This window comes from Herpailurus yagouaroundi, unplaced genomic scaffold (genome assembly GCF_014898765.1).
Source record: "Herpailurus yagouaroundi ecotype Mexico unplaced genomic scaffold, PumYag 28, whole genome shotgun sequence".
Classification (NCBI taxonomy): Eukaryota; Metazoa; Chordata; class Mammalia; order Carnivora; family Felidae; genus Herpailurus; species Herpailurus yagouaroundi.
In genome coordinates, this window is record NW_024412376.1 from 35,056,356 (window position 1) to 35,076,680 (window position 20,325).

Consider the following 20,325-nt stretch of genomic DNA (forward strand, 5'->3'; position numbering starts at 1 on the left):
CTTTTTTTAAAAAGTGAGTATAATTTAACCAAGTATTTTGCTGTATAGATTAAATGGAAGAAATCTTGAAGATTTTTCTCTACATATTTAAACCTTCAATGTAGAATATCTATCAATTGTTCTTTTTTCAGAATGCCAAATTCAGGAAGAATAAATAAGAAAGAATAATTATTGATATTGTAAAAAAAGTTTATTGCCAAGATTACTGACCACAAATGTGACTTAAAAAAACTCATTTTGGCAACATTGTCTAGAAATCCATCATCCTTGATTAAAACTTAAGTATTCATAAATGTTCTGAGTTCACAGTGGGCATTCAATAAAACTCCCACTTAAATTTTATCTAATAATTTACCATTTTATTTATGAAGTTGTACTTATTAATTAAGAACCTTAAATCCATTGGTTAATATTTCAAAATTAGTTCTGTGTTTAAGACTGTATTACCTTAGGCAAAGAGTCATCTTTCTGAATGAACTTCAAAGTCCCTATTTATAGCTTCAGAGCCTCCCATCAAGAGCCTCCAAATGAATAGGTTTGAGGTGGAGGCAGGAATCTTCATTCTAACAAGCACCGCAGGTGATTTTCAGGCAAGTGGCCTTCACATCTTGAGAACCACCTTTACGGAAGCTGATCTCTCCCTCTCAAAACAAAAACAAAACCCAAAAAACAAAAAAATTGAAAGAGGTGCCTGGGTGGCTCAGTCAGATGCATGATTTTGGCTCAGGTCATGTTCCCAGGGTTGTGGGATCAAGCCCCGAGTTGGGCCCTGCACTGTGCATGGAGCCTGCTTGAGATTCTCTCCCTCTCTCTCTCTCTCTCTCTCAATCCTCTGCCACTCTCCCCCTACTCCTGTGCTCTAATTAAAAATCAATCAATAAACAGTTGTGCCAAATCTCAGGTTATTGACAAAAGTGATGATGCTGAGTGAGGTTGATACAGTGGAGTCCTCAGTAAGGCAACTCATACATATATATATATAGATACTATATATCTATATATATATATAGATAATATATATATATACTATATATAGATAATATATATATATATACACATGTGAGAATCTATGAGAAACTCCCACTAAATGAGATATTGTAACAACGCTTTTACTCAAAATTACAGAGACACCACTAGTTGTCAATTACTAAGAAGATCTAAACATAGCAACATTACAAAGTAATAGGAAAATTTTAAGGCTAAGTGATACATTGGACTGAGCTTAAGTTACCTGACTTTAGCTCCTTCTTAGGATGACCCAGGCATATTTCAACACAGTTCCATGGTATGTGGGTGGCTGCAGCTTGTTCTCGACAATGATAATAAAATAATACTTTTCTTTACCTCAAATAATGGCTCTCCTTAATCTATGGAAGACCAAATACTCTTTAGCTTCAAGATTAAGTCTAAATGAACTCTTTTCTTAAATCTTGAGATAGTTTTCTAAGCAACACTCATAATGAAGATAACTTTTTCACTAAGTTATCCAAAAAGACTTCACTCCTATTTTCTTCCTCATTCTGAACTGAAAGCCCTGTAGTATTAGTGTATATGCTATGTTTTATAGAATGTTGTTGATACAGGCTAATGTCAACAGCACATGGAAGAAAGACACAAAAGAGAAAACATGCAATGTTTAGATGCTTACCCGTGGATCACTTCTCAATGAGGCGATGCTTCCACCGCCAAGAGAATTTTTCAAAATAAAGTTGAATGCATATGTTCCTAGCAATTCATATCTGTGGAATTAAGAAAAGATGAATTATAATACATTTTACCAAATATAAGGACTGCTAAAGGAATTAGCTACCCCCCAAGGAAACCCCCTGTCAGTCTTATAATAGCCATAAAAAATTAAGAAAGGAGGTTTTGATGTAAATATGCATATAACAGATATTTCACTCAAGAATGCGGTGACCAAAACACCAAGGCTGAATCCCCCATCAACCAAGATAACGTTTACTCAAAAAAGAAAAGCACTGGTAAATGGGAAGGGGAAGGCATTTTTTCTTTAACTTCTGACATAATTACAAATAGTTGCAAAAGTTATATAAAGAATTCCCATGTATTCTTCTCCCAGATTTTCCAAATTTTACTTTATCCTTTCTCTCTCTCTGCACACACACACACACACACACACACACACACACACACACACATTTTTTTCTGAACTATTTGAGAATAATTTGTAGATATGATGCCCCTTTACCCCTAAATTCTTCAATGTGCTTCCTAAAAGAGTCTTAAATATCACAGTATCATTATCAAAATCAGAAAATTAATGCTGCTACAATCATCTAAACTCCAGATTTATTTAGGATTTGCCGATTATCCCCGTAATGTCTGCTATAGCAAAAGAAAATTCCAATTCATAGATTGCAGTCTGGTATGTTTGGCTCATCTGTAATCTAGAGCGATTTCTCAATCTCTTTCATGATACTGACATTTTTGGGGAATGCAGGCCTGCTCTTTTGTAGCCTATCAGTTTGTGTTTGATATTCCCCCTGATTAGGTTCAGGTATGTATTTTTGGCAGGAATGCCCCAAGAGTGATGTTGTTTTCCTTTTCATATCAGTAGGCACGTGATGTTGATTTGGTTGGTTCTGGTTAATGGGTTACTAGTGAGAAAAAGAAAAGCAGTCCCTGACTTCTGCTGTCTGAGAATGCCACCATCTAGGCCTTGGTGTTGCTAGGAGATGCACTGGCACTCAGAGCTGGGCCTCGGTGCTCTTGTGTTGAACAGAAACTGTTTCCCAGAATATCAATATTAGTCAAGGCCACTCTGGGACCTTGTGACAAGACCCCTCCATTATCATGTCTGAACACAGACAAAACAATGAACACTGTCATCATTGCACTAATGGCCAAACCTCCCTCTATCTTGGGTAATATGTATGCCTGTGGCTGCTTTGCCAGTTATAGCTCTAGCTTCAGTCTAGTCTTCCTTCCTTCTGTATATGATTTCCTGAGATACCCAATGATTGAATTACCCATACTTCCTGACAGCTTCCAATTCAGAACCATTTTCTTTACCGCTCTCCAGAGTTACCTAACCACCCCCAAATCCTGTAAGTCCTTTCTAACTTCCTTTCACTGAACCATCCCATGGTTTCTCATGGTGTGCATTGTTCCTTACTGCAACAATTAATAACCCCAGCTTGCTCGACTACAGGTGTGTTCCTGGTGGTCTTAGCCTGATGCTTAGATGCTTAGAACTGATGCAAGTGATAACATTGCTCAGTTGAGACTACTTACATATCCTGGTAATATCTACCTTTCTACCAGTTTTAGCATCCACGGATGATTCTTGCCTGAATCAGTTATTACTAAGATGGCTGTGATTTCTAATAAGAAATACATGTGGTCTTCCTCCCATTTCTGACACAAAACTCCTAAAACCTTGGGAATTTCTTAAGCCAGGAGGGCAATACAGGTATCTTATGTTATTTTAATGAGGTGACTTTTGCAATGCCCCTAGACCACCTAAGGACAGGGGTTGTCACCAGAGAAACAAACCATGTAATTAGAGGGTTGGAATTATCAGTCCTACCCCCCCTGACCTCCGCTGAGGAGGGAGGGGCTGGAGATTAAATCAGTCACCCAAAGCCAGTGATTTAATCAACCATGCTTATGCCGTGAAGCCCCCATAAGGACAAGGTTCGTAGAGCTTCTAAGTTAGTGAACACATAGAGATGTAGGGAGACTGCCATGTAGGGAGATGTAGCGGAGAAGCTCCGTGCCCCTTCCCACATACCTTGTCCCATGCCTCTCTTCTACCTGGCTGTTCTTGAGTTGTATCTTTTTATAACAGATAGACAATCTGGTGAATAAATGGGGTTTCCTGAGTTCTGTGAGCCGCTCTAGCAAATTCATCAAACCCAAGGAGGGAATAATGGGAACCTCTGATTTATAACCAGGCAGCCAGAAGTACAGGTAACAACAACCTGTGCTTTAGACTGGCATCTGAAGTGGGGGTAGAGAAGAAAAGCCCTGTAGAACTGAGCCCATGACCAGCAAGCTGTTGCTATCTCAAGGTAGATGGTGTCAGAATAGGTTATAGGTTGAACTGTAGGACATCCATTGGGAGTTGGTGTCCAGAGAACTGTTGGTGTTAAGGGAAAACTGCATCCCTATCCTGCCCCATTGAAATGGGGTCCAGGAATCCAAAATCCTGCCAAATGGTAATTTTTTTCAATTTGCATCATTTTTTCTACAGTAAGAAGTTAGATTTCTATCATAAGGAAAAGCTTTCCATTCTCCCCTATTTACTGACATTATTTTGGACTTCACTGTATTCTTATTTTATTCCATCGATCATAATCCGTTAATATGTTATTTATTTATGACGGTTATATTATTTCAAGTTTGTCTTGTGGAAGCTCCTTCAAACTGGCCCGTGTATTCTTTGGATTTGTCTCTATCATTCTTTGACAGATGAAAGGTAAAAAGCATGTCCTCAACAATAGCGGCTTTAACTGAAGAGCATTTTACAGGATAGGTACAGTATGGTCCTTATGGACAAGCATGCCCAGCGCTGTATAGGAGCAATCCCTCTTCCTAACACTCTGATTAAAGTCTAGCCATAGTTTCATCCAGCCGCCATCCTTACAGTTACTGGTCTGTCCTCCCAAGTGTCAGCAATGACAATGATACCCTTCGTATCAGCAATGGGCTTCCACCAATCCTCAGCTGGTTTTCCCCACTGTTCCATTGATAATTAGTTTGAAGATGCCTTATGCCACGTTGAAACCTGTGTTTTAAAGTACAGAAACACCTTTCCAGTTTCTCTGCTACAGCACTGGCACTGGCATACTGCTATCAGCCTTAAAATTCAAAACTGTTTGCCAGGAGGCAAAATCGGTGGTAGAAAGCAGGAAGTCTACCCACAGCATATATTGTGTTAGTCATGAGGATGCCAACAAGACATATTTTCCCCCTAAAATTTTTTGCCTTCAAGCAATATTAGCCTTTGAGCACGGACCAGACCATATACCACAAAGTATATGCTGAAGTCAGAATATCTCAACAGACAGTTCATGAGTGTTTCCAGGGAAGATTTACTAATGACAAGACAGATATAAGAATTGTATCTTCTGTCCAGTGCTCATTGGGCTTAGAGCATGGGAAAAATATAGATATGTATACAAACAACACATATATTAATAGTATGTTCCAATGGATTGTTATATACATATATATAGGAAAAATATAGATATGTATACAAACATGTATATTAATAATAACATGTATGTACTACTAGTACATATCTCTATTTTTCCCATGCTCTAAGCCTAATGAGCACTGGACAGAAGATATATATATATGTGTGTGTGTGTGTGTATATATATATATAACATATACATATGTAATATTTATGTATACATGCATGGAAGTAATTCAGAGAAGATCAACACTGTAACACTGTCCAGGACAGTGTGAAACAGAGTATTGTGACCAAAGTGTGTATCTGTGAAAGGAGAAGGAGAAATGGGGAAATTAAATGAAGAGGGAAAGGCAGCTGAACTGCTTGGATGTAGTATAGATACTACCATCTGGTAACAAAATATTTTCCTGATATTTTAAGCATTGTTGTTGTTAATTTCTTGAATAATAACATGGAAAAATGAATGTAATTATAATTATGCAAGGATGGATAAGAAATAAAATTATTACGGAAGTAGAATATCCTGATTGCATAGGCACTGATACAAGAATTTACACATTCAATATGTGCTATAGCAATAAGACAGACAGAAGATAGATTCACCATCAATGATTTAAAACAATTTTGCATTTTCTTCATATATTGTTCATTTTGTAGCATATATTATGTTAATCAGAAGACTGGTATCAGGGAGAATTTTCATTTCCTCTTAAACTTTACCTTGAGGAATTGAAACAACTAGCCTTTGATTTGTTTTTTCACTGTGCAATTTCAGCTACCAATTCTACATAGTATTAAGTATATTCATTATTACTCAAAAGCCATTTTTAAGAGAAATTTCTAGATGTGTAATTTCAAGCAAAGATTAATTTCAAATAAGGGAACTTGCCCTAGGTTACTATTTCCCTTGTAAGTCAATGACTGTTAATATAAATTTGACCCATTTTTCCTTGTACACATAACCAGGTGGAATGTGGGCTTAATGAAAAAATGGAAAATTATGTAAGAACGGTTATTAACCATACTTTTATAATTACTGTGATTACATTCAAAAAGAAAAGTCTGCTCATGAATTTCAGGAGGATCCAGAATTCTCCCCAGACTTCTTTTATCTATTTCCTGATTTACTGAACAAACATTTCTGCCCTGCAGGATGTATACCAGTCTTCCATAATAATCCTGGTCTGACAAGAGAATAATATGAAGTCCTTTAGGAGCTCAAAGAAGGATGAAATGTTGGCCAAGATTGACTCCTATTTTTAAAAGTTGAATCACTTTAAGTGTATTAGCACTAGATCAAAGTGAAACCTCAAACCCACACGTACCACACATCCCATTTTACCTTGGAAGCAACAATGTCCAACTCTGCAAAAAGAAATAATGCAAGGGAGAGTGTCACCTTGTTGCAGGGATGAAGACTGTGATGGGCATGCTTTGAGAGGTAAGATAATACAGTGTAGTCATCAAAAGCACAGACTTGGGAGACTCCCTGGTTGAATCTTGGCTCAACTACTGTGACCTTAGGTAAATTATTTTTTAATTGTGTGCTGTACCTCCTGCCCAGTATCATTAGGTTGTCAGGAGGAAAAAGTAAATTAACAAGTGCTATAAGACTCTGAGTAGGTCAGTTAGACTTTTAATAAATAATGAATACCCATTGAATGAGGTGATGTAGTGAGGTCCTTCTACACGCAGGACATTGTGCTTGGGCTTAGACGGTGCCTCCTAGAAGGATCTTTAATATGGCTGATGTGAAATTACCTAGTAAGCTTTACAAAACTGATTCAATGACCATTCTATTTGCCAACCAGCTTATGTCCTGTGTCCACTTGCCCTTATTTAATCAACAGTAAGTTGGAAACGCATACTTATGCTATATTAAGTGTTGGTAATATGAAAATGCATGCGACATCATCTCGGTCTTGGAGGGCCATCAATGGTAGTTGAAGACAGGACATACACAACCAATGATTACAAAAGGTGGCATGTATCAAGAGATGGCCTAGACAGAAAATATATTTGTATGGGTACTGATATTCAAAGGAACAATCATTATCAGGGTCACCCTTTTTTCAGTTAAGCATGTCCGACTCAACCATTTTCCTTTGAATTACTGCTTCAATTTTGTTTTGCTACTCAAGGCTTGATGTTTATTTGGTCCACTCCAGTTCTAAAAGTTCTATTTCACTGGGATTTTGTTTGTTTTGTTGTCATATTGTTGTTTTGTTTTATATCCCTAAAGAGTTGCAAAGCAACTTGACTGCTAGATGCATGGGTTAAATTTTTTGTATCCTAGTTCACTTTGCACGGTACGTGTTGGTGCCATCTATTCACAGGTGCCAAATACACACCTAAATACATGTGTATTAATAAATAAATAAAATACACGGAAACCAGAAGTTAATCCATATACCAAAGTCTAAATTAGACAAGTCTCTTTTCAAGTGAAACACCGTATAGATTATTAAGTTTGTTTTGCCTATCTGCAACCGGAGGATGGCGCAGACAACCGGTAGGAGAAATGGAAGAGGGTAATTAAGTGATAACAGATTTATAGCATACATTTTGTAAAAAGCTGAAGAGATTTGCGTTCCTTAGCCGTAAGAACGTAACGTCATGACCGAAAGTCACTCCCCGGGGACTGTCTGAAAATCATTTCCGAAGGAAGAAGAATACAGGCAATTGGCCTTGAAATGAGCCAGAATCATTTAAGTTCATGATCAGAAAATTGAAAAGAACTGAGCAGTAGTGCTACTCCACCAGTGACCTGCAGACAGGCAGTGTCGGCACGGTCAGCCAGAACTGCCGATGTCCAATTTCCACTGCAGAAAGGGGTGCGTTTAGCAATCTGTTTTTTTTTTTTTTTAATTCTTTTTTTAAACGTTTATTTACTTTTGAGACAGAGAGAGACAGAGCATGAACAGGGGAGGGTCAGAGAGAGAGAGGGAGACACAGAATCTGAAACAGGCTCCAGGCTCTGAGCTGTCAGCACAGAGCCTGACGCGGGGCTTGAACTCACAGAGTGCAAGATCATGACCTGAGCCGAAGTCGGACGCTTAGCCGACTGAGCCACCCAGGCGCCCCAACAATCTGTTTTATCAAGCCTTCCAGGTGACTGATGCGAGCTCACATTTCTTTTTTTTTTTTTTTTTTAAAGTTTATTTATTTTTGGGACAGAGAGAGACAGAGCATGAATGGGAGAGGGGCCCGAGCTCACATTTCTTAAACACTGCTCTAAAAGGTCTTTACTGGGAAGAATGTACGTGAAACACTCATCAGAGAGGGCGGGCTTTTATTTCTCACAAGACTGCTAATCTGAATGGCAATGTAACTGAGTGATTATCTCCAGACCAAACTGGCACTGCGCACTGATGATTGCAATTGCTGTCTGCGAGCCCATTAGACTTCTGCCCCCAACAGGGATGGGAACAAGTCGGTGGTGCAGGCTTGGGAGTTCTAGGCACTCCCTCTGCTTACCTTGAGAGCTCAGGACCCAGCAAAGACTGCCAGCTAAGGATTTTTAGGATAGGTGAAAGTGCTAGAAAAAGGTGATAGGAGGAGAAGGGGCAAAAAAATGGCAGGAGATAATGCAGTGACACAAATAGGGGACAAGGGTAGAAAAAGAAAAAGAGTGAGAAGGAAGTATGAACACGAGAATATGAGAAGAAAGAGAGGAGAGTCTATCTAAAGTCAGAGTTGAATTCAGTAAGAAGCAAGAGAACAAAAGAAAAAGTCTGGCGGTCGCTAGTCAAGGGAGCCGCTAGAAGGGTTAGAGGCACCAGTGTGAAAAGTGCAGCAGTGCTTGGCAAACCATGAGCACCATGAAAAGGCGGGTTAGGACTAGGACTGCAATGTAAAAAAACAAAGTGTAAGAGCAAGAGATAAGAAAGCACATTAGCTGGAGCACCTGGGTGGCTCTGTCGGTTAAGTGTCCAACTTGGGCTCAGGTCATGATCTCGGGGTTCTGAGTTCAAGCCCCACCTTGGGCTCTGTGCTGACATCTCAGGGTCTACAGCCTGCTTTGGAGTCTGTGTTTCCCTGTCTGCCCCTCCCCCGCTCATGCTCTGTCTCTCTCAAAAATAAATAAACCTAAAAAAAAAAAAACCTTAAAAAAACAATAAAAGCACATTAACCAACCATGTTCCAGGGGTTATACAGGATCAGTCCTTTCTGAAGTAAGGTGATGAACCGGATGACCTCTATAGTCCTTCACAATTAATGGTTAGTACGTGGCCGCTATGTTATACGGAATGTGTGCACACAATTAACTAGAAAATACTTGTGGTATTTTTTTTTTTTTTTGGCAAATTGAATAGGTACTTTTATTGGCACATCTAGGCCATTTGTTTCAAAAAGTCATCTTTACATTACATGAAGAATAATTTTAAAAAATATTTACAGAGTAGTAAGGCTACTGAGAAATTCTTTTAAATTTTTGTTTTAAAATGTAACATACTTTAAATTTGACAAAAGCTCATAAAAATAGAAAAATCCTGTTTTGGCTGACCCAGCATATCTAAACACAATGGGGTGCCTTCTTAATTACTTCCTTTAATATGCTGAGCTTAGTTTCAGAATTCATTAGGGATCAGACTTCCAGGAGACTTTCCTGTTTGTTTTGGCTAAATTATTATTGAATTATAGAGAAAAATAGAACATATCAATTGATTACAGATCGTCTTTGGAAAGTATGAAATGAAAATACAAGAAAGAAAATATATCTGCCCAGAATCTAGCTATAGAAACTACAGGATGATCAGAGTATATCTCAGAATACACTAGTGAAATTCAACTCTCTCATTGGCCAGTTTTAGTAACGACTGGCAGCATATGGGTTTGTTCAAAGCAACTAGAAACATGTTTACTTTTTCCTTTTTAGTGAGGTTACCAGATGGCCCCAAGAAAAGGATATGATTTTGCTCCAATTCTACATATCCAGAAAATAAAAATCTTAAACTTAATGTATTATAGCTTTCATGATTTCCTTGTGATTGTACACACTGAGGAAATGATGTTATACCAAGAAAACCCCAACCCTTTAGGAACCAATCTAAGCATGAAGGCATTCAAAGATATTCAAAGACATGCTTTGTGTGGCGTTCCCTGGTACCGATAGGAAACATGAGTTTATTAGGCAGAATGACGAAACATGCTCTTTGTTCTCAGAAAAGTTGCAACACCCTGTGTGTGTGTGTGTGTGTGTGTGTGTGTGTGTGTGTGGCTGGCTGTATTACTGACCAGAAGGTAAGCCATGTGGTAGCCATATGCTTCTCTGGTTAACAGAATCAGAAATTGCTTTCCTAGGTCTACACATTTCCTAGGATTTGGTTCTTCAAGTATAGATTCCATTATCCAAATATTGATAATGCCATATTATTTTAAAATATTGTATTCTGGAGTAATGTTTAGTATATGTGCTGCCGAAGCAGGAACATCTGAAGTAATGTTTAAATTCAATGACCCATGGTATTGGTGCTAGTTAGTCCAGTTGATTAGGGAAGATTTTTAATGAGTACTAAATTGGAATTACACAAGGTAATTAGTATTTTAGTCCCTAGTGCAAATAGCTCTAATCTCAGGACATCCTACAAATAACAAAGGGGATAGGGTGATAGGGTAAGGATAATTTCTATCAGCATCTTTAGAGATCAATGAATATATCACATCTGCTTAAATACTTAAAGTGTGGGTGGATTTAGGTGGTCCAAAATAACCATGTCCTGGGGAAAGCCATATGTGGGCATAAATCTATAACTGTGCCTGACACACAAGAATAAACTTGACTTGGGGCGCCTGGGTGGCTCAGTCGGTTGAACGTCTGACTTCAGCTCAGGTCATGATCTCACAGTTTGTGGGTTCGAGGCCCGCATCAGGCTCTGTGCGACAGCTCAGACCCTGGAGCCTGCTTCAGATTCTGTGTCTCCCTCTCTCTCTGCCCCTCCCCCGCTCATGCTTTGTCTCACTCTGTTTCTCAAAAATAAATAAATGTAAAAAAAAAAAATAAAAAAAATAAAAAAAGAAAGACAGACAGAAAGAAAGAATACACTTAATGCTGAATATTTAAGGAACTATTATACTCTTAAGAAATGTACTTCATTGCTTTATTCAAATACTGAATATCCACTGAAATAAACTGAAAAGCAATAGAATATATAAGGTTTGCTTTTTCTGACTAAATACCTTTGTTATGATGCAAATTAATTTCTTTGGGCAAAAGTTTTGTTTTTTTAATTTTTTTTTCAACATTTATTTATTTTTGGGACAGAGAGAGACAGAGCATGAACGGGGGAGGGGCAGAGAGAGAGGGAGACACAGAATCGGAAACAGGCTCCAGGCTCTGAGCCATCAGCCCAGAGCCCGACGCGGGGCTCGAACTCCCGGACCGAGAGATCGTGACCTGGCTGAAGTCGGACGCTCAACCGACTGCGCCACCCAGGCGCCCCAAAAGTTTTGTTTTTTTAAAACAAAACAAAAAAAATTCAGAAACCTGAAAAATGTAACTAGTCCTGCAATACTTTTATTTAATTATATAACTATTCATAAGTGACATTTACAATGTATGTGAAAAAACAGCTGACTGAATCTTTCCACCTACATAAAAACTAACTCAAAAAGTAAACCTTCAGGGGCGCCTGGGTGGCTCAGTTGGTTAAGCATCTGACTCTTGATTTCAGCTCAGGTCATGATCTCTCACAGTTTGTGTGCTGACAGCACACAGCCTACGTGGGATTCTCTCCCTCTCTCTGCCCTTCTCCTGCTTGCCCTCTCTCACTCTCTCTCTTTCAAAATAAATAAACATTTAAACATAAAAAAAGTAAACTTTTAGAAACTAATACATCTTAATATAATCCTTAAAATTCTCATAAATTAAATTAGAAATTTCTCTTACTTTTCCTCCAGTAGCTTTTACTTTCTATTCTCAAAAATTCATTCTAATACCAATTATAAAATGGACCCCAAATGATATAACTTAATAACTGAAAGTATTTTAAATGCCCCCCCCCCAAAAAACCTCCCAAAAAAGAAGTCGTTTTAATGATCGCTTTCACTAAAGATATTTTCCTATTGAAAGGATATTCTGGAAAGAAAAAAAAAGATTTTGTTTACCATGAAATACTAGCTTACAAATTGATACTAAAACTCTTTTATTTAAAAAAAAATTTTTTTTTCAACTTTTTATTTATTTTTGGGACAGAGAGAGACAGAGCATGAACGGGGGAGAGGCAGAGAGAGAGGGAGACACAGAATGGGAAACAGGCTCCAGGCTCCGAGCCATCAGCCCAGAGCCTGACGCGGGGCTCGAACTCACGGACCGCGAGATCGTGACCTGGCTGAAGTCGGACGCTTAACCGACTGCGCCACCCAGGCGCCCCAATACTAAAACTCTTTTAAAAGAGTGATCCAAGGCTCACAAATATTTAGTGAGCATTTACTGTGTGCATGGTGCCCAGCACAGAGGGAGAACAAAACATACTCCCTATACTTTGAGGAACTGATGGTGCCAGAAAATGGATACAACAACATTAATACAAGATTGAGAGACACACAGGCCAAAGGAAAGCAGAAGGCGTTGAAAAAATAAAGGAGATTCTTTCTGCCTGGAAGAATTAAGGACAGTTCATAGGGGAAGAATTATTTGAGCTAGGATTTATAAGGGTAGATATGAGTATCTGGTGGTGAAAGATGAATGGGAAGAAGAGCGGGATGATAGAAAGAAATCATGCGATCCAAAACATGGAGTTGGGACAGGACAGCCTACACTCTGGGGATGGTAAAGTCCAAGCTTTACCACTTGGTCCTCGGACTCGTCGATTCCTATTTCCTACTTGCAAATTCTCTCTCTCTGTTCCCTGAACTTGGAATGCCCTTCCTCTCATTCTCTCTACTATACTGTAGTCTATTAAGTGTGCAATAGCATTATGTCTAAAAAAAACAATGTACATACTTTAATTTAAAAATACTTCATTGCTAAAAAAAAAAATGCTAACCATCATCTGAGCTTTCAATGAGTCATAATCTTTTTGCTGGTGGTCTTGCCTTGATGTTGATGGCCGCTGACTGATGAAGGTGGTGGCTGTTGAAGGTCAGGGTGGCTGCAGCCCTTTCTTAAATTAAGACAACAATGAAGTTTGCATTGACTCTTTCTTTCACAAACAATTTCTCTGTAGCTTGGTCTGATGTTTGATAGCATTTTACCCACAGTAGAGTTTTCAAAATTGGAGTCAGTCCTCTCAAATCATGCTGCTGCTCTATTAACTAAGTTTATATAATAGTCTAAATCCTTTGCTGTCATTTCAACAGTCTTCACAGCATCTTCACCAGGAGTAGATTCCATGTCAAAAAAAAAACCATTTTATTTGTTCATCTATAAGAAGGAACGCATCTGTGAAAGTTTCACTATGAGATCACAGCAATTCAGTCACATCTTCAGGTTCCGCTTCTAATTGCAATTCTCTCTCTGTCCCCACCACATCTGCAGTTACTTCCTCCACTGGAGTCTTGAACTCTTTAAAGTCATATCCATGAGAACTGGAATCAACTTCTTCCAAACTGCTGTTAATATTGATATTTTGACTTCTTCCCATGAATCACAAATGTGCTTAATGGCATCTAGAATGGTGACTCTTTTCCAGAAGGTTTTAGTTTATTTTGCTTAGGTCCATCAGAGGAATCACTACCTATGACAGCTACAGCCTTATGAAATGTATTTCTTAAATAATAAGACTTGAAAGTCTAATGCTCCTTGATCCATGGGCTGCGGAGTGGATGTTGTGTTAGCAGGCATGGAAACAACATTAATCGCATTGTACATCTTCATCAGAGCTCTTAGGTAACCAGGTGCATTGTCAATGAGCAGTCATATTTTGACAGGATTTTTTTTCCGAATGGTAGGTCTCAACAGTGGTCTTAAAATATTCAGTAAGCCACATTTTAAACAGCTGTGCTGTCATCCAGGCTTTCTTGTTCTATTATAGAGCAGATTTAGTGTAATTCTTAGGGGACCTAGCATTTCAGAATGGTAAGTGAGCACTGGCTTCAACTTAAACTCACCAGCTGCATTAGCCCCTAACAAGAGAGTCATCCTGTCCTTTGAAGCTTTGAAGCCAGGCACCAACTTCTCCTTTCTAGCTATGGAAGTCCTAGATGACATCTTCTTCCAGTATAAGGCTATTTAGTCTACATTGAAAAATCTGTTGTTAAGTGTAGCTGCCTTCGTGAATTATCTTAGCTGGATCTCCTGGATAAGTTGCTGCAGCTTCTACATCAGCACTTGCTTCACCCTGTGCTTTGATGTTATGGAGACGGCTTCTTTCTTTAAGCCTCAGGAACCCATCTCTGCTAACTTGCAACATTTCTTCTGTAGCTTCCTCATCTCATTCAGCCTTCATAGAACTGAAGAGAGTCAGGACCTTACTCTGGATTAGGCTTTGGCTTAAGGGACAGTTGTGGCTGCTTTGATCTCCTATCCAGACCACTCACACTTTCTCCATACCAGCATGAGGACTGTTTCACTTTCTTATCATCCGTGTGTTCACTGGAGTAGCACTTTTAATTTCCTTCAAGAACTCCTCCTCTGCATTCACAACTTGGCTAGCTGTTTGGCACAGGAGGCCTAACTTTCAGTCTGTCTTGGCTTTTGACACACCTTCCTCGCTAAGCTTAATCATATCTAGCTTTTGACTTAAAGTAAGAGAAGCGTCACTCTTCCTTTCACGTGAACACTTAGAGGCCATCGTTGGCTTATTAATTGGCCCAATTTCAACACTGCGGTATCCCAGGGAAGAGAGAGGCCCAGGGAGAGGAAGAAAGATAGGGTAATGGCTGGTTGATGGAGCAGTCAGAATACACACAACATTTATTGATTAAGCTTGTTGTCTTATGTGGGCACGTGGTGCCCCAAAACAATTACAATAGCAACATGAAAGGTCACTGATCACAGATATCCCTAACAAATATAATTATAGTGAAAACGTTTGAAATATTGAAAGAATTACCAAAACATGACACAGAAACACAAAGTGAGCAAATACTGTTGGAAAAATGGCACCAATAGACTTGCTCCATGCAGGGTTGCCACAAACTTTCGTTTTGTAAAAAAACACAGTATCTGCAACGTGCAATAAGGTGTGGCACAGTAAAACAAGGTATGCCTGTAAAAGGGAGTATTTAAAATCTTTGAGGGAGCCTTACCGGACATGGTAATTCATTGGATTTAGTGACTGTGGAAGAATCAGAGAATATTGAGGTCTGCAACTTGGTTGAGTAGGAAGATGCGGATATCATTGACATCGATAGGAAAGAAAATTAGAAGGTGCTGATTTTGGAAGAAGAGAAGATAGATTCACTCAAGATATTTGCTTGGTACCTACTATGTGCCAAGCACTAGGCCAGCACTGGACTACAGATTTGAAAGACACATCTCTTTTCTAAGGAACCTCAAGTCCTCACTCACTCATCAATTTCTTTACTATCTAATAAATAGGTTTTTTGAGGGATGGGGTGGAGAGAGGGGCAGAGGAGGAGAGAGAGAGAAAATCTGAAGCAGCCTCCAAGCTTAGCATGGAGCCCAACGCTGGGATCGAGCTCATGACCAACCATGAATCATGACCGTGAGATCAAGACCTGAGCTGAAATCAAGAGTCAGATGTTTAACTGACTGAGCCACCCAGGTACCCCTCAATTAACATTTTTAAAGTACCAGATACTGGAGCAAAAATTTTTCTTTTTTTTTTTTTCAGTTTTTTAATTTTTTTTTCAACGTTTATTTATTTTTGGGACAGAGAGAGACAGAGCATGAACGGGGGAGGGGCAGAGAGAGAGGGAGACACAGAATCGGAAACAGGCTCCAGGCTCTGAGCCATCAGCCCAGAGCCTGACGCGGGGCTCGAACTCCCGGACCGCGAGATCGTGACCTGGCTGAAGTCGGACGCTTAACCGACTGCGCCACCCAGGCGCCCCCTGGAGCAAAAATTAAGTAAGAAACCATCCTTGTCTTCAAGGAGTTCCCAGGTTGGTAGTGAAGACAGTCACCTATAAAAATGACCACCAAGCTTAAAGTGCTATCTAAAGTGTGTTAGATTTTGTTATTATTTTAAATTTAGAGAGTGTCAGGGGACCAGCCAGGTGGAATTATCTGTCAGGTAACTTTTGTCTGGCCTGAAATTGAGGAGTGGGGTTATGGCTAGGTGGGTTAGTAGATTTGCAGATTGTTCACATGGTTGAGAAGAAGGTTAAGGACAGTAAGTGGAGGGTGGCCAACACCGACATTCAGTGTATGGGAAAGCAAAGACGAAATGGAGCCCCCCAAATGGGACAGAGTCTTGGGCATATACAAATAAGGAAAATAGGAAAATACTAAAAAGGAGTACAGGAAAATGAAGAACGTCATAAGGTGTGGCGGGCCCTAGTCTTCTTGGGAACAATCAAGACGCAAACTGAAGAAAAGTGAGGAGGAATGATCTTTAATATGTGGTTTATCAAGGATCCCATCTTGCAAAGAAATCCAAGGAATCTGAAGAGCAAGTGGTCTGGCAACAGGCCACTGGGATAACCTTCAGGAGAGCAGAACTGGGGGAGTGGAAATCATTTTATGAGGGTTTTAGGAGCCAGTAGATAGTGAAGAAATAGAACCAGTGAGTGAAAAATGGTTCATAGACCCTGGGCCCTACATGGAAGAAATGAAGTGGAATGTTAATGTGAAGGGGTAAGTACCAGGTTTAAGAGTTTTGTTTTTGCTTTTATTTGATATTTAGGATAGAAAAACTCAAGTAGTTTTCTAAGGGGAAGAAAGGACTGGCAAGGCATTAAAAATGAAAGAGACAAGAGTTGGGGATGGGGTGGGGCAGGGTGGGATGGGTAGGGACCAAAGCCTTAGGTGAAGCTGTCTTTATCCTTGGAAAGGAGACAAAAGACTCCTGTTGCTGAGAGGGCAGGAAGGAGAACAGGGTGGGCACAGAGAGAAAATAGTAAGGGGAAAACAGGGAATTTGCATAAGTTTTTGTTGAATGAAGAGTGAGGAAACAATATGAAATGAGGGAGGTAACTGAGTGGTTTTGAGAAAAACAAATAATTTGGTACAGTTACCAGTGGCAATGCAACTAGGAATCAACTAGAGATCACAAGTATTTGTCAATCATGAGTGTGCTCTGGGAATTCTGTGCAGGGTAATTTTTGGTTGTACAGGACTATCATGTGAACTGTAGGAAGTTTAACATCACTGGCTCCTATCCATTCAATGTCAGAATTGCTCCCCTGTCATTGTGATAACCCAAAATAGCCTCATTTGTTTCTAAATGCCCTGGGTGGAGAATCATTTAGCTGACATCAGACAGCCTGACTCTACAGCAGAATCAAATCACACTAGTATATAGTAGTGTGTATATAGTAGTATATAGAGTTACTTCCCCAGTAACACTTAGGAACCTGAGCTCAGAGTCCAATAGTTTTAAAAGCTTTAAAAGGAGACAGTAAAAGAAACATTCCTAGATTATTTTATTCCCTTGGTTGAGAATATTTATATCATCCCCAACCTAACCTCTGTAGATTTAGTTCTAGTAACAGCAATTGCTAATCACACATAGCATTTTAAAGCTGAATACAGTTGCACAGGAGACTAATTATTGCAATTCAGAGACATTTTTATAAGCAACGTTTGTCTAAATCCTGATCCTAAGCCTGGTTTTATAAGCCTGGCCCTTGGCCCAGAATGTAGGGGTGGGAGGGACGAGAATAAAAGTCCCATGAAGGCGGCTAAAAGGAAATCAGAGGACCTGGCTTCTAAGAGAGCTCCTGCCAAGGTCTCCCAGAAGAGTACTGCTATCCCACACAAACATGGCTCAGGTCTTGGGAGTTTGAAAATACAGCTGCTGATTTGCCCCAATAGTCAGAAATACTGACATAGTAGCAAAGCTTTCTATGGAAGACTTGTACCTGTCCAGACAGAGAAAAGGCAAGTTAAATACAGCTTACCAAAATAATTTACAGGAACTGATACTTAGTACTATCTCAGAGCTAGACCTCAGCTTATCTGGCTGTTCCTTAAGAAATTCTCAGTATGCCTGATCATGACCTTAGGCTTCCCTGGGGAAGGCGAAGCCAATAGGTTTCAACCTGCTAATAGCTTTGCCCTACTGTAACCCCAGTCTACTGGGTCATGGCTCTCAATTAAGCCTTGCCTGAGTGATTCTTCAGGTTGCAATCCCAGCCCATTTCAAACACTCCCACTCAAAACACTGATGGTGATCTGTCTGGTTTTGGTCCCTGCCTGTCTTCCCCAAACTCTTGCATAAACCTTCCAACTGCAATGCCTGGCCTTCTCACCTTGTTTATCAAAGTGTGGTGGCACTGATAGGCTCTAATAGCTACTGATCTGATATATCCAAACACCTAAAACAGGCTAAGACTTTTGATAAAACCCACGTAGAGTGTGAAGTAATAACAAATGGCTTTACTTGGGGCTGACGGAATGCCAAAAATAATGTATAGCCTCACTGTCACTTCTAGGCATAAAACACCAATGAACCAAAATAAAGAATCCATTTAAGAAGGAACATTTTCCAAAATCAAAGACTACAGAAAAGATTATTTATACAGTAGTAGGAACATCTATTATACTACCTTTAGCTTTAATTGTTCTTATTGTTGATTTTGGATGGTAAATAAATTAATCTATTTATTGCAATCCTCTGGTCTTAGGCTGCTAAGGTATACGAATTTCTAAAAGTTAGCTATCAGAAAATGAAAAGAAGTTAAATAATAATGAAATGGTAAACTGATTAAAATAAAAATTGTCTAGGGGTACCTGGGTGGCTCAGTTGGTTAAGCGTCTGCCTTCTGCTCAGGTCACGATCTCAGGGTTTGTGAGTTCGAGCCCTGCATCAGGCTCTGTGCTAACAGCTCAGGGCCTGGAGCCTGCTTCAGATTCTGTGTCTCCCTCTCTCCCTGCCCCTCTCCTGCTCATGCTCTGTCTCTCTCTCTCGAAGATAAATAAATAGTAAAAAAAATTTTTTTAATTGTATAGTTTTTCATTAAAAATGTTAATCATCCTTAAAGAAAACATAACGTAGTCATATCAAACAATTCATATGTAATTTAGAGCTTTAAGATGTATATGCTATTCCATATTTTGAATATATTTCTTATACTCTTATAAAACTCCTTAATTTTAAGAAAATTGGACTATTTATAGTTCATTTAGAGTGAGCAACCAAAGAGACTTGCATTTCATTAATAAACCTTCTCTGGCATATGATTCACTTAAGATTCTGACACTGAGGCAATATTTGAAAGGCCAACATACGATTTATATCAAGTTTCTCCCTAACTCATGTCACACACCTCTCTCCTATCTCCTAGATTTAGTGTTTGGACCACCCAATTTAGCCTATATCAAAGGGTCTCATACTGACCTGTAGATGCTCCAAATCCTGTCAATTCAACAAGTGTACAAGGAGTGTCAATTTAGTAAGACTGTTCATTTTGAAGGATAACAATCATGTATTCTGCCTTTCATATCTCCTATAATGTGGGCAAAAGATAAAAGTCCTAGAATTAAAATAAAAGCCATTGATCTGCTGATTCAAAATATCCTTAACTACTTATGAGCCCCAGATATAAACATGGTGATCCAATCACTTAAGTTGAACCACACCTGATTACTAAATTCCCTTCCAGCTGGTCTTGGTGCAGAATCTTTTGGAAGTAATTCATGGCTTGAATAATTAGAAATATTTTTAAGTATGGGTAGGAGAGAGGGTACCATGCTGCGATGCCTATTTGTGTACAAGACATCATATTAATAAGCACATATGCTAAAGATTGATCAAGATGACTAGTTAATTTGAAGTATCTTAATCTGATTCTATGGGAATATTGTGTAGTGCATGGGGATGGATGTGGGGGTAGAGGATATGGGGGATACAGTGGACAAATTGTTGCCATTGAAGTGAATCCCCTGGTGGTGAATATCATTCTCTTTGCTTTCCAAATGTCCGTTTCTCTAATTTAGGTCATACTTAGGTATGTCAAATTCAGGCCATCCCTAATATTGCATGGGACATACAATGTCTATTTATGTTTATCTGAAATTCAAGTTTAACAAGGCATTCCTTACTTTTTTATTTTATTTTATTTTATTTTATTTTATTTTATTTTATTTTATT

The 20,325-nt window shown here is 39.0% G+C and overlaps 1 protein-coding gene across 10 annotated transcripts in view; it reads right to left on the reverse strand.

Moving 5' to 3' along the window:
* Positions 1 to 20,325, reverse strand: part of LRAT (lecithin retinol acyltransferase) — a 122,720-nt gene that overhangs the window by 14,781 nt on the left and 87,614 nt on the right. For 8 of the 10 annotated variants that reach the window (XR_005789162.1, XR_005789161.1, XR_005789158.1 and 5 more), the window contains one exon: positions 1,649 to 1,739. The gene's annotated coding sequence lies outside the window, so the exon portion shown is untranslated. Of the gene's footprint in view, positions 1 to 1,648; positions 1,740 to 19,572; positions 19,682 to 20,325 lie in introns of all 10 variants that reach the window. The other 2 variants (XR_005789163.1, XR_005789160.1) reach the window with 1 other exon arrangement.